Below are 15,286 nucleotides of genomic sequence, written 5' to 3'. Positions count from 1 at the left end.
ACTTATCCACTGTAGAACAAATGCCTCAGACATGTCTTTCCACTCACGTCTGTTTATGGTCCATGCCAGTCCACACCCGCTAACTTTCTTAGTTCGTCAATCCATTGTGTTCTCTTCCTTACCCTGCTTTTGCAATCTCTGGGAACCCATTCTGTTATTCTTAATGTCCATCTATTATCTGTCATTCTCAATACATGTCCTATCCATGTTCATTTCTTTTTTTCTTACATATTGTCAGAGTATCCTCTACTTTAGTTTGCTCTCGTATCCATGGTGTTCTTATTCAGACTCATAGTGCTAATCTCTCCATCTATATTATGCATTATCACATACTGTATCCAGACATCTATCCATCTACATATAGACACTCTAAACCACCAAACTTACATCTATCGCGACAGAGCGTGGATACAGGAACTGGGAGTTCTTGATGCGCCTCCTGGTGGACCCTCGGACCAACCCGGCCCTCATCGAGTGGGAGGACGAAGGTCTGGGTATATTCAGGCTCAGAAATCCAAATGCCATCACTCAGATTTGGGCCGCAAGAAATGGGAGGTCTACTGACCTGACTTACACTAGTTTCGCCCGAGGTCTTCGGTAGGTTGATTTGAAGAATATTCATTTTACAATGCTGGAATCAGAGGGGAAGGGAGTATTTCAGATATTGAGTGGCTAACCAGGGTACATAAGGTATGTCTGCATAAGGGAAAGATCCTAGATGAAGAGTGAAAGAACAATGTATATATACACATACATATATATATTATATATATATATATATATATATATATATATATATATATCGCATTGATCAGCAAAGCTGTACTAGTCAGGACCACCCATACTAGGTTGGTTTACTGTAGCAATCAGACTAAAGTCTCCACCATCACCAATCTGCAGCAGCTAAGGGGGTGATGGAAATGGCCAAACCCCAGACATGACTAAGGACAAGTCTGAGGCCTTTGTCCTGAAGTGGACTATAAATTGGTGCAGGATTATGGTGACCCAACCCTCCACTTCCGAAATGTACTTTCAGCCAAAGCGGTGCAGCAATCGGTTCGTGTTAGCTTGACCCATAGATTACTCCCGACATGCAAAGCTATACATGAGCACCTATTTTTGCTGGGGGTCAAAATTGGGGGGTAGCAACTTCATTCTAAAGATTTGATAACAAACAGGGTGACTTCACCACAATGGAACAATACTCTCTCGATATGAAAACCCCCTTACATTATAGGATGTTGAATTCAGTAAAAAAAATCACACCTTACTGCTCTTTATACAACTTTTAGAATACCTAACATGACAAGTATATTTCACTGACGTTGAAAACAAAAAATGGATTCAATCAAAGGCTCCAATAATTCCAAATCTAACTCAAAATATAAATTTTTCTTTTAAAAAAAACCAATACCCAAAACATCAGTATACCTTCACCCTCAAATCTTTAATTAGTTTTCATTTTTGTCATTCTTACAGGCATAACTATAAAAAAGGAGCGTTAAGATCATTCCCTGAGCGACAGCTGGTGTACAGATGTGGTCCGAAGGCACTAGAGTTTCTCGAGGAACTTCGAGGCTCCTCATATTGAAGAATGGCACTGGAGTTTCTTGAGGATCTACGAGGCTTCTCATATTGAAGAATGGCACTGGAGTTTCTTGAGGATCTACGAGGCTTCTCATATTGAAGAACAGCACTGGAGTTTCTTGAGGAACTTCGAGACTCCTCATATTGAAGAACGGCAGTGGAGTTTCTTGAGGAACTTCGAGACTCCTCATATTGAAGAATGGCACTGGAGTTTCTTGAGGATCTTCGAGGCTCCTCATATTGAAGAACGGCACTGGAGTTTCTTGAGGAACTTCGAGACTCCTCATATTGAAGAATGGCACTGGAGTTTCTTGAGGATCTTCGAGGCTCCTCATATTGAAGAACGGCACTGGAGTTTCTTGAGGAACTTCGAGACTCCTCATATTGAAGAATGGCACTGGAGTTTCTTGAGGATCTTCGAGGCTCCTCATATTGACGAACGGCACTGGAGTTTCTTGAAGAACTTCTAGGATCCTTATCTTGAAGAAGGGCACTTGAGTTTTTTGAGGAACTTCAAGGATCCTTATCTTGAAGAAGGGCACTGGAGTTTCTTGAGGAACTTCCAGGATCCTTATCTAGAAGAATGGCTTTTTAGTTTCTTGGGGACCTTGCAAGATCCTCATCTTGAAGAACGGCACTGGAGTCTCTTGAGGAACTTCGAGGCTCCTCATAATGAAGAAGGGCACTGGCGTTCCTTGAGGAACTTCCAGGATCCTTATCTAGAAGAATGGCTTTTCAGTTTCTTGGGGAACTTCCAAGATCCTCATCTTGAAGAGCGGCACTGGAGTTTCTTGAGGAACTTCGAGGCTCCTCATAATGAAGAAGGGCACTGGCGTTTCTTGAGGAACTTCCAGGATCCTTATCTAGAAGAATGGCTTTTTAGTTTCTTGGGGAACCTCCAAGATCCTCATCTTGAAGAGCGGCACTGGAGTTTCTTGAGGAACTTCCAGGATCCTTATGTAGAAGAATGGGATTGGAGTTTTTTAAAGAACTTATAAGATCCTTGTCTTGAAAAACGGCACAGAAAGAGTTTCTTGAGGAAATTCTAGTCTCCTCATATTGAAGAATGGAACTGGAGTGTCTTGAGGAACCTCGAGGCTCATCATATTGAAGAATGAATTTTCGTCGCAATCACAACTCAGTCAATTAGGAATAAGTCTATTTAATTCAAGGTATAAATACTAATCATTAACAGTTATACTCCATCTGATATAAATGCGAGTAGAAATGTATGACTAAACTAGAATAACTCTTTAAATCATTGAGTGAAGCTATTAGTATTGTAACTATGAAATGATATTATTGAGGCCAAAGATTATTTAACAGTAACATTTTTCATTAGATTTTTATGAAACCTCTGATGTTTTAGCATTAAGACAACTCAGGCTATAAGCAGCTCCTTCTTTTTTGTATGATGTAGGTAAATATTGCTTAAAAGTTTCATACAATTTATTTTATGTGAAATTATAGTATCACTGTATATAAATTATACTATCTCATGAACATGAGATCTTGTTTTCTTGGTATAGCTCCCAGCCTAAGGTTGCTAGATCTTCAGATAGTACCCAACCCACCCATTACTAGTTCACCTAGAAAAATATTAAGCCCTGTTGCTCTCTAGGGCTAATTTGCCATTGATAGACACTCATCAAATCAATTACTTTTGAGAGAAAGATTTTCCAGTGGGAGAAACGGCAGACAACTAAAGGGTGGAATATTTATATCTCAGTGAGAGAATTCTGGATAAATGAAGACTGTTGACCCTAGAGCTCTGATGAGGGTAGATTTTCTGGTGATAAAAATCTAGAACTTCATAGAGGGGTCCCTCCTTTTGTTCTCAGGGATGGATTTACCAGTACTATTTATTCTAGACTTCTGAAAAGTGTTGATCCTTTATCTCTGAGGGACTGATTTAACAGTGATACAAACATGGACAGGTAATTTTGCAGTAACAGGAAATCTGGAAACTACAGATAGGGCCCTGTAGTTTTGCTGTGACAGAGGGAACTATGACAATTACAGAGTGGGACCCTCTATTTTTGTTGTGATAATGGAAATCTGGACAACTACAAAATGGGTCCCTGTAGTTTTGAAGAGACAGAGTAAATCTAGACAAGTACAGAGTGGGACACTGTACTTTTGCACTGACAGAGGAAACCTGGACAAGTAAAGAGTGGGACACTGTACTTTTGCACTGACAGGAAACCTAGGCACCTACAGAGTGGGGCCATGTACTTTTGCATTGACAGAGGAAACCTGGACAAGTAAAGAGTGGGGGCATGTACTTTTGGATTGACAGAGGAAACCTGGACAATTACAGAGTGGGGCCATGTACTTTTGGATTGACAGAGGAAACCTGGACAACTACTGAGTGGGGATATCTTAGCCTGTTAGAGAAAGGTTTACAAAATCATAATTAGACAAGTATAGAGTGGGGAAAAAATTTCCTTTTAACATATTGATTTTTATTAGTTTAAAAAAAATCTTATTCTATATTAAGTGATTTTTATGGAAAATTTAGGAAATTCTTATGCATATTTCCTCTTTTTTTCAGTTTTGTGAAGAATTTAAACTGGAATGATCTTAGTTACAACTTTTTGTAGATGAATATATGTAGTATTGCATTAAAATATTCCCTGAAAAAAAAAACATGGCAGTAAAGTGAATCATCATCATCATCATCATCATCACCCATCACTGTCATTCCAATGAATAATGATCATATTTTCACTGACTACGTACGTTTCAGATAGTGAGCATGATGATGTCATCGACATAGTGATGACGTCAGGAAATCACTTTGAGAGACATGATGCAACCCAGCATATCAGGGCCAAGACAAACGTTAGACGGGAAATTCCCCGAGTACCGGGCTGAGATATTTTTGGAACTCGAGAGAGAGAGAGAGAGAGAGAGAGAGAGAGAGAGAGAGAGAGATTTAATGACTGTACTGACATTATCACAGAGTATTTTACTGAGATATTTTTGGAACGAGAGAGAGAGAGAGAGAGAGAGAGAGAGAGAGAGAGAGAGAGAGAGAGAGAGAGAGAGAGATTTAATGACTGTACTAACATTATCACAGAGTATTTTACTGAGATATTTTTGGAACGAGAGAGAGAGAGAGAGAGAGAGAGAGAGAGAGAGAGAGAGAGAGAGAGAGATCTAATTGTTGTACTAACATTATCACAGAGTATTTTAGCTCACAAGTCACCGAATATTCTAAAATAAATCATTACTATTATTACTATGACTATCATAAAACAAATGCGGTTCAATTTTAGGAATATCACCTCACAGTCGTACATTCAAGAACGTAAAGGTCAATCTCACGTTCTTCGCACGTAAAAGTCAATCTTACCTTCAAGAACGTAAAAGTCAATCTCACCTTCTTCCCCCATTAAAAAAACATATATCTCACATCTCCCATCGCCAATTCTTTCTAAAAGAGGAATCAAAAAACAAAAGACAAACTCGCAAACAAACGAACAGGTGCGCGAAAAACACTGGGCCATTTCCGAGGCAGGTAAAGGATGGTGTAATGTCCGCGTAAGGATTGCGTTACGTGGTGCAACAGAAGGACGTTTTCCTAGAATGAATTTTCGTGTTGTGACTTTCCCCTTCGGGTAACCAATGCGTCAGATGTAATCCAGGGGTCAATTGGTATCCAAGGAATAATGTGCGCCAGGTGTAATTTAAGGGGCCAGTTGGTATCTAGGGAATAATGAATTGGTAGCCAGAGAATAGGTTGCGTCAGATGTAATCCAGGGGTCAATTGGTATCCAAGGAATAATGTGCGTCAGGTGTAACTTAAGGAGCCAGTTGGTATCTAGGGAATAATGAATTGGTAGCCAGAGAATAGGTTGCGTCAGATGTAATCGAAGGACATTGGTTTCTAAGCATTGCGTCAGATATAATCCAGGGGGCAATTGGTATCCAAGGAATAATGTGCGTCAGATGTAATTTAAGGGGCCAGTTGGTACCTAGGGAGTAATGAATTGGTATCTAAGGAATATTATGCGTCAGATGTAATTTAAGGGGCCAGTTGGTACCTAGGGAGTAATGAATTGGTATCTAAGGAATAATGTACGTCAGATGTAATTTAGAGGGTAATTGGTATCTAAGGAATGTGCGTCAGATGTAATTTAAGGGCAATTGTTATCTAAGGAATAATATGCGTCAGATGTAACTTAAGGGGCCAGTTGGTATCTAAGGAATAAAATGCGTCAGATGTAATTTAATGGCAATTGGTATCTAAGGAATAATATGCGTCAGATGTAATTTAAAGGGCCTTTGGTATTTAAGGACTAATGTGCGTCAGATGTAATTTAATGGCAATTGGTATCTAAGGATTATGTCAGATGTAATCTAATGGCCTTTGGTATCTAAGGACTAATGTGCGTCAGATGTAATTTAAGGGCATTTGTTATCTAAGGAATAATGAATTGGTATCTAAGGAATAATGTGCGTCAGATGTAATTTAAAGGGCATTTGTTATCTAAGGATTGCGTCAGATGTAATTCAAATGTAATCTAATGGCAATTGGTATCTAAATAACGCGTGGGATGTAATTCAAGTGTCAATTTGTCTCCAAGGAATAAAAAAAACAATGGTATCTTAGGAATAATAAATTAGTATCTAATGAATAATTTGCGTCAGATGTAATCCAGATTTACTAATAATGAGACACAATAAGATTTAACACTATACCTCGCCACGTATCTAAGATAAATCAGGATGTAAAAGAATTCGAAACGAATCATCCTGTATTGCATCATGCTATCTGCCTTATGAACTCTAGGAATAAGTCCTTTTCGTGTGGGTGAATACAGGAGAGAGAGAGAGAGAGAGAGAGAGAGAGAGAGAGAGAGAGAGAGAGAGAGAGAGAGAGAGAGAGAGAGAGAGAGAGAGAGACCATTTTCTATAAACTCGAGACGTATATTACATAAAAAGAACATTTTTAATTGCAAAACTATGCAACTGTACAGAGAGAGAGAGAGAGAGAGAGAGAGAGAGAGAGAGAGAGAGAGACCATTTTCTATAAACTCGAGACGTATATTACATAAAAAGAACATTTTTAATTGCAAAACTATGCAACTGTACAGGGAGAGAGAGAGAGAGAGAGAGAGAGAGAGAGAGAGAGAGAGAGAGAGAGAGAGAGAGAGAGAGAGAGAGAGAGAGAGAGAGAGAGACCATTTTATATAAACTCGAGACGTATATTACATAAAGAGAACCTTTTTAATTGCAAAACTGTGCAATTGTACAGAGAGAGAGAGAGAGAGAGAGAGAGAGAGAGAGAGAGAGAGAGAGAGAGAAAGAGAGAGAGACCATTTTCTATAAACTCGAGACGTATATTACATAAAAAGAACCTTTTTAATTGCAAAACTATGCAATTGTACAGAGAGAGAGAGAGAGAGAGAGAGAGAGAGAGAGAGAGAGAGAGAGAGAGAGAGAGAGAGAATTTATTCAAATTACGGAGACAACCAAAGTAAGATTATTCGAGAGAGAGAGAGAGAGAGAGAGAGAGAGAGAGAGAGAGAGAGAGAGAGAGAGAGAGAGAAAATTCTATTCAAATCATAGAGACAACAAAAGTAAGATTATTCTAGAGAGAGAGAGAGCGAGAGAGAGAGAGAGAGAGAGAGAGAGAGAGAGAGAGAGAGAGAGAGACAGGCAGACAGAGTGGGGCCACCGGCGGAAGGAGGAAAAGATGTACGGTTCGAACCGGATCGAACAAGAAACTGCTCATGACGTTAGGAAGTCGTCTTCGCCTTTCTCAATACGTTTTCTGTGACCTCCCTTGAAATTGGGGTTCATTTTACTCACTTCGTTGGTGATTCAGTTCCAAGGAATGCCTTGACATACGTTTCGTGGCCTTTTGGGTGGTTCATTCAAATTTAAAGGTGTGTAATACCTCTATTTATGACCGGATACGTTTTCGAATATAAAAGTTCTTTTTTTAACTTTTAGGAGCGTATACTTATACATATGTTTAGTATATATATACATTATACATCTATGTATATACAGTATACTGTATATATACACTGTATATATAAAATAAACTAAAATAATAATTACATGTTAATGTTCTTAAAATATTTTTTGTTAATTGTTGATTACTTTTCTTGTAGTTTCCTTATTCCCATTCCTCACCGGGCTATTTTTTCCCCGTTGGAGCCCTCGGGCTTATAGCATCCTGCTTTATCAACTAGGGTTGTAGTTTAGCATGTCACGGTAATAATAATAATAATAATAATAATAATAATAATCAGAAAAATCTCAGGTGACTTCAACGCGTCGTAAGAAAGTGATCCGAAGATCAGAAAAAAATAGCAAAAAATTCGAAAAAAAGGATATAACAAACTATAATAGTATTTTATAGTCATATATCGCCCATTATAATCAAGCGGTGTAGCTCTAAGCTCAGGTTTGCTTGGATCAGTCGATCGATATATACATACAAAGAGAAATACATATACTTGTATATATATGTGTGTATATCTTAACGCGGTGAAAGGGTTTTGTGTATCGCCAGGATCAGCAAAGCTACTGTACTAGTCAGGGCCACCCATACTAGGTTGGTTTGCTGTGAGCGATCAGACGACTAAATCTCCCACCATCACCAATCCCCGCTGGCTAAAATGATGAGAATAACTGGCCAAACCCTAGACATGAATAAAGACATGTCTGAGGCCTTTGTCCTGCAGTGTATTAGAATCGGCTGCGTTTGATGTTGTTGTTGTTGTTGTTGTTTTTGTTGTGTGTGTGTGGGTCTATATATATATATATATATATATATATATATATATATATATATATATATATATATATATATTATTATTATATATATAAAGATATATATTATTATAAGTATATATATATATATATATATATATATATATATATATATATATATATATATGTGTGTGTGTGTGTGTGTGTGTGTGTATGTGCGTGTGTGCATAAAACAAATGAAGCTACACAGAGTTCATTCACGTACAGTTAACCACTACCCACCGACAGAATTTGCAAGCAAGAAAGCAAACCCGTAAGGGGCGTGTACTAAACCCAACGGGACCCGGATATCCCACCGGGTACACCCCCACGGGAGCCCGTGATACCCCCTGGGTACACCCCACGGGTGATTAAAGTACCCAATGCCGTCATCTCACGAACGCAACTAGAAACATGTTGGCCCGGACAATGACCGGCAATGCAAAAATTACTGGCACAAGGTATGGCAAGAGTGGATTTGGCAACGGGAGTATTATTATTATTATTATTATTATTATTAGTTAAGCTACAACCCTAGTTTAAAAACCAGGATGCTGTAAGCCCAAGGGCGCCCTCCAACAGGGAAAAATAGCCCAGTGAGGAAAGGAAATATGAAAATAATGATATTATTATTATTATTATATTATTATTATTATTATTATTATTATTATTATTATTATTATCAGCTAAGCTACAACCCTAGTTAGAAAAGCAGGATGCTATAAGGCCAAGGGCTCCCTCCAACAGGGAAAAATAGCCCAGTGAGGAAAGGAAATATAAAGATAAACTATGATATTATTATTATTATTATTATTATTATTATTATTATTAGCTAAGCTACAACCCTAGTTGGAAAAGCAGGATGCTATAAGCCCAAGGGCGCCCTCCAACGGGTAAAAATAGCCCAATGAGGAAAGGAAATATAAAAACAAACTATGATATTATTATCATTATTATTATTATTATTATTATCCTCTTCATTAGCTAAGCTACAACCCTAGTTGGAAAAGCAGGATGCTTTAAGCCCAAGGGCACCAACAGGGAAAAATAGCCCAGTAAGGAAAGGAAATAAGCTATAAGAGAAGTAATTTCGGAGTGTCTTTCTTCTAGAAGAGCTGCTTGCCATAGCTAAAGAGTCTCTTCTACCCTTAGCAAGAGGAAAGTAGCCACTGAACAATTACAGTGCAGTAGTTAACCCCTTGGGTAAAGAAGAATTGTTTGGTAATCTCAGTGTTGTCAGGTGTATGAGGACAGAGGAGAGTCTATAAAGAATAGGCCAGACTATTCGGTGTATGTGTAGGCAAAGAAAAAGTGAGCCGTAACCGGAGAGAAGGCTCCAGTGTAGTTCTGTCTGGCCAGTCAAATGACCCCATAACTCTCTAGCGGTAGCATCTCAACAGGTGGCTGGTAGCTTGGCCAAATTACTAAGTAAGTTTATGTATGAAATATCTGTTTTGATTTTATTACTGTTTTTTAAAATACTTTATCTTAATTGTTAATTATTTCTCATATCGTTTATCCACTTCCTTATATCCTTTCCTCACTGGGCTATTTTTCCCTGTTGGACCCCTTGGGCTTGTAGCATCTTGCTTTTCAAGCTAGGGTTGTAAGGGGCAAGTGATAATAATAAATGAACAGCTGTTTGAGATTACGGTCTCTACCAGAGTGAAAACGAAGTCTTCCAAGAAGAAGAAGAAGAAGAAGAAGAAGAAGAATGAATGAATTCAAAGAATTACCTAATGACAGATCGTCTGCCAAAGGACTTCGTATCCTACGTTTGATTCAATAACCGTAGGATTGGGAAAAGTATATAGAAGGAGAAGACTGGTTCCAGCACTTCCAATTAACGTATGGAATGATTCACAGAGGCTTTCAACTGGTACGACTGAAAATGAATTCAAAGAATTACTTGATGACAGATTGTCTCCCACAGGACTTCGTATCCTACGTTTGATTCAACATCCGTAGGATTGGGAAAAGTATATAGGAGAAGACTGGTTCCAGCACTTCCAATTAAAGTATGGAATGATTCACAGAGGCTTTCAACTGGTACGGCTGGAACTAATTATAATCTTGAGGGATTTTGAGAACGCCTTACGAAATTGAGTTGATCGAGACACTAGAGAAGAAAGTCTAAGGTTTGAATCCTGTATAAGCCGGGTAGAAGCAGTTATCATCAATGAGTTTTCCTTTGGGTCTTTAATACCGAGGAAAATTGAATTCGATATCTAACCCATATATAGACTATATGTATATATATATATATATATATATATATATATATATATATATATATATGGACATTGAGTCTCAATTGGGTTAAATATCGAATTCAATTTTCCTCGGTATTAAAGACCCAAAGGAAAATTCATTGATGATAACTGCTTCTACCCGGCTTATACAGGATTCGAACCTAGTCTATAAAAACTGATATGAAGAAGAAAATTGATTTTGAAATAAATTCAAAACAGGTCTATAAAAACTGCTATGAAGAAGAAAAACTGCCATGAAGAAGAAATTGATTTTAAAATAAATTCAAAACAGGTCTATAAAAACTGCTATGAAGAAGAAAATCTGCCATGAAGAAGAAAATTTATTTTGAAATAAATTCAAAACAGGTCTATAAAAACTGCTATGAAGAAGAAAAACTGCAATGAAGAAGAAAATAGATTTTGAAATAAATTCAAAACAGGTCTATAAAACTGCCACGAAGAAATTTGATTTAAAAATAAAATCTAAAACAGGTCCATAAAAACTGCTATGAAGAAGAAAATTTATTTTGAAATAAATTCAAAACAGTTTTATAAAAACTCCCATGAGGTACTTTTAACTTTACTGGAAACCCATGATTCTTGCCAGAAAACATCTTTCTTAAAAGCTGTCATATAATTTGCATTAAATTTACATATTTTTTACATTTTTTTTTATTCCAACGGTTTTTAATTGATAAATAAAAAAAAATCTTGAAATTTGTATTTTTTCATATTAACCATTTTTCTTTTATTTAGATTTTATCATCTTTTCAATTTCATGATTACTTTTCGAAGTAAGACCTTGTAAGAAACAAATTAAATATGATATGAATTGTCCTGATATCACTTGTCCTAGTATAAGATGCCCTAGCACGTCCCGAGTGTACCCTCAAGCAAAAGAACTCTAACCCAAGACAGAGGAAGACCATGACAAAGAGACTATTGAAATACCCAAGACTAGAGAACAATGGTTTGATTTTGGGGTGTCCTTCTCCTAGAGGAGCTGCTTACCATAGCTAAAGAGTTTCCTCTGTGTACCCTCAAGCAAGAGAACTCTAACCCAAGACAGAGGAAGACCATGGTACAGAGACTATGGCACTACCCAAGAATAGAGAACAATGGTTTGATTTTGGAGTGTCCTTTTCCTAGAGGAGCTGCTTACCATAGCTAAAGAGACTCTTCTACTCTTACCAAGAGGAAAGTAGCCACTGAACAATTCCAGTGCAGTAGTTAACCCCTTGAGAGAAGAAGAATAGTTTGATAATTTCAATGATGTCAGGTGTATGAGGACAGAAGAGAATATGTAAAGAATAGGCCAGACTATTCGGTGTAAGTGTAGGCAAAGGGAAAGTGAACCGTAAACAGAGAGAGGAGAACAGTGGTTTGATTTTGGAGTGTCCTTCTCCTAGAGGAGCTGCTTACCATAGCTAAAGAGTCTCTTCTACCCTTACCAAGAGGAAAATAGCCACTGAACAATTCCAGTGCAGTAGTTAACCCCTTGAGCGAAGAAGAATAGTTTGGTAATCTCAGTGTTGTCAGGTGAATAAGGACAGAGGAGAATGTTTAAAAGAATAGTCTATTCGGTGTAAGTGTAGGCAAATGGAAAGTGAACCGTTACCAGAGAGAAGGATCCAATGTAGTACTGCCTGGCCAGTCGAAGGACCCAATGACCCTATCCTTAGGATCTCAACGGGCGGAGACCTTGGGCTAATAGCATCCTGCTTTTCCAACTAGCGTTGTAGCTTAGCTAATAATAATATAATGGTTAACAATAATAAGTGGGTGGAGCTGTGGTCTCTTTAGTAAGGCACACAGTTGACGGTGGGAGGAGCACCAGTGGCACATCCACCGGACGTATTTTTCTCCACGTAATTTGAGCAATGTTGATTTTCCAAAACAAAAAAGCATCGTTTTTATATATATATATATATATATATATATATATATATATATATATATATATATATATATATATATATATATATATAAATGTCGTGTGTTTATTTGACTTCATGTCTCTGGGATATTGTCCTGTTTCTAGGAATGTCCTGCCTAAGGAATTGTCCTGTTTAGGACAGTATCCTTTCTTTAGGGCATTATCCTGTCTCTAGGACATTGTCCTGTCTCTTGGGCACTGACCTGTCTCTATAGGACTGTCCTGTCTAAGGAATTGTCCTGTTTAGGACAGTATCCTTTCTTTAGGGCATTATCCTGTCTGTAGGGCATTGTCCTATCTGTAGGACATCGTCCTATCTTTAGGGCATTGTCCTGTCTGTAGGGCATTGTCCTGTCTGTAGGGCATTGTCCTGTCTTTAGGGCATTGTCCTGTCTGTAGGGCATTGTCCTGTCTGTAGGACAGTATCCTTTCTCTAGGGCATTGTCCTATCTGTAGGACATTGTCCTATCTTTAGGGCATTGTCCTGTCTGTAGGGCATTGTCCTGTCTGTAGGACAGTATCCTTTCTCTAGGGCATTGTCCTATCTGTAGGACATTGTCCTATCTTTAGGGCATTGTCCTGTCTGTAGGGCATTGTCCTGTCTGTAGGACAGTATCCTTTCTCTAGGGCATTGTCCTATCTGTAGGACATTGTCCTATCTTTAGGGCATTGTCCTGTCTGTAGGGCATTGTCCTGTCTGTAGGACAGTATCCTTTCTCTAGGGCATTGTCCTATCTGTAGGACATTGTCCTATCTTTAGGGCATTGTCCTGTCTGTAGGGCATTGTCCTGTCTGTAGGACAGTATCCTTTCTCTAGGGCATTGTCCTATCTGTAGGACATTGTCCTATCTTTAGGGCATTGTCCTGTCTGTAGGGCATTGTCCTGTCTGTAGGACAGTATCCTTTCTCTAGGGCATTGTCCTATCTGTAGGACATTGTCCTATCTTTAGGGCATTGTCCTGTCTGTAGGGCATTGTCCTGTCTGTAGGACAGTATCCTTTCTCTAGGGCATTGTCCTATCTGTAGGACATTGTCCTATCTTTAGGGCATTGTCCTGTCTGTAGGGCATTGTCCTGTCTGTAGGACAGTATCCTTTCTCTAGGGCATTGTCCTATCTGTAGGACATTGTCCTATCTTTAGGGCATTGTCCTGTCTCTAGGGCATTGTCCTGTCTGTAGGACACTGTCCTGTCCCTTACCTCTGCCATTCATGAGCGACCTTTAAACCTTTAAACAGAACTGATATTAATTTTTACATTTTGTAAAATATTTTACACGAGAATTTTTTTACATAATTTTTAAATTGAGAGTTGATGAGATATCAGAACGTTTCTATAAGGGTATGAGCCTCGCAGTTTCACCCCCCAAAAACTGCTGGTTAGGAATTTTGCGAGGCTACAGATGAGTGAAATATGACGTCACTGGAATATGACGTCACTGAAATATGACGTCACTGAAATGTGACGTCAATGAGATTCTTAACCTGGGAATTTACCCACAAAATGTTTCCTTATAATACGATCAAAGGTAAAATCCCTTACTCTGCGAGAGAGAGAGAGAGAGAGAGAGAGAGAGAGAGAGAGAGAGAGAGAGAGAGAGAGAGAGAGAGAGAGAGAGAGAGAGAGAGAAACTCTTTCAACTCCGGAAATACGCCAGGATCTGCACGCTCATTGCCTACTTTAGGCCAGGCTAATGAGAACTAGGTGATCATCCCTTTTAGTAGGGAAGCTCATTTCACTGAATATTCGTCGGAAATGGTTCATTTCTACGAATCTCCTTTCCCAGAGATTCAATTAGTTCCCATCCACATATCCACTTGCTTTCCACAACATTACTCCCCATTTATAGCATGATGCAAAGCCCTCTTAAAGGGTTTAAAATCCACTTGTGAAAGGTATAGGCAAGTGGCAGTGACAATGCACAAGAGACTGACCACATATTATGATCAGCAACTAAGCTCCCTCTTCATCCTAGCTAGGAAAAGGTAAGGCCCTTTCCATCCTAGCTAGGACAAGGTAGGGCCATTTCCATCCTAGCTAGGAGCAGGCAGGGCCCTCGCCAGCCTAGCTAGGACCAGAGAGGGCCATCTCTATCCTAGCTAAGATCAAGGATGGCCTTCTCCATCATAGATAAGACCAGGGGGGGGCCCTCTCCATCCTAGCTAGGACAAGGCAAGGCCCTTTCCATCCTAGCTAGGACAAGGCAAGGCCTTCTCCATCCTAGCTAGGAGCAGACAGGGCCCTCTTCATCCTAGCTAGGACAAGGTAGGGCCCTCTCCATCCTAGCTAGGAGCAGGTAGGGCACTTTCCATCCTAGCTAGGAGCAGGTAGGGCCCTTTCCATCCTAGCTAGGAGCAGGTAGGGCCCTATCCATCCTAGCTAGGACCAGACAGGGCCTTCTCCATCCTAGCTAGGAGCAGGTAGGGCCCTCTCCATCCTAGCTAGGAGCAGGTAGGGCCCTCTCCATCCTAGCTAGGAGCAGGTAGGGCCCTCTCCATCCTAGCTAGGAGCAGGTAGGGCCCTCTCCATCCTAGCTAGGAGCAGGTACGGCCATTTCTATCCTAGCTAGGACAAGGTAGGGCCTTCTCCATCCTAGCTAGGAGCAGGTAGGGCCCTCTCCATCCTAGCTAGGAGCAGGTAGGGCCCTCTCCATCCTAGCTAGGAGCAGGTACGGCCATTTCTATCCTAGCTAGGACAAGGTAGGGCCCTCTCCATCCTAGCTAGGAGCAGGTAGGGCCCTCT

The sequence above is a fragment of the Palaemon carinicauda genome, chromosome 32, assembly GCF_036898095.1.
Source record: "Palaemon carinicauda isolate YSFRI2023 chromosome 32, ASM3689809v2, whole genome shotgun sequence".
NCBI classification, from domain to species: Eukaryota; Metazoa; Arthropoda; class Malacostraca; order Decapoda; family Palaemonidae; genus Palaemon; species Palaemon carinicauda.
The sequence above is the reverse complement of the archived record's forward strand: the minus strand, read 5'-3'. Positions refer to the sequence as shown.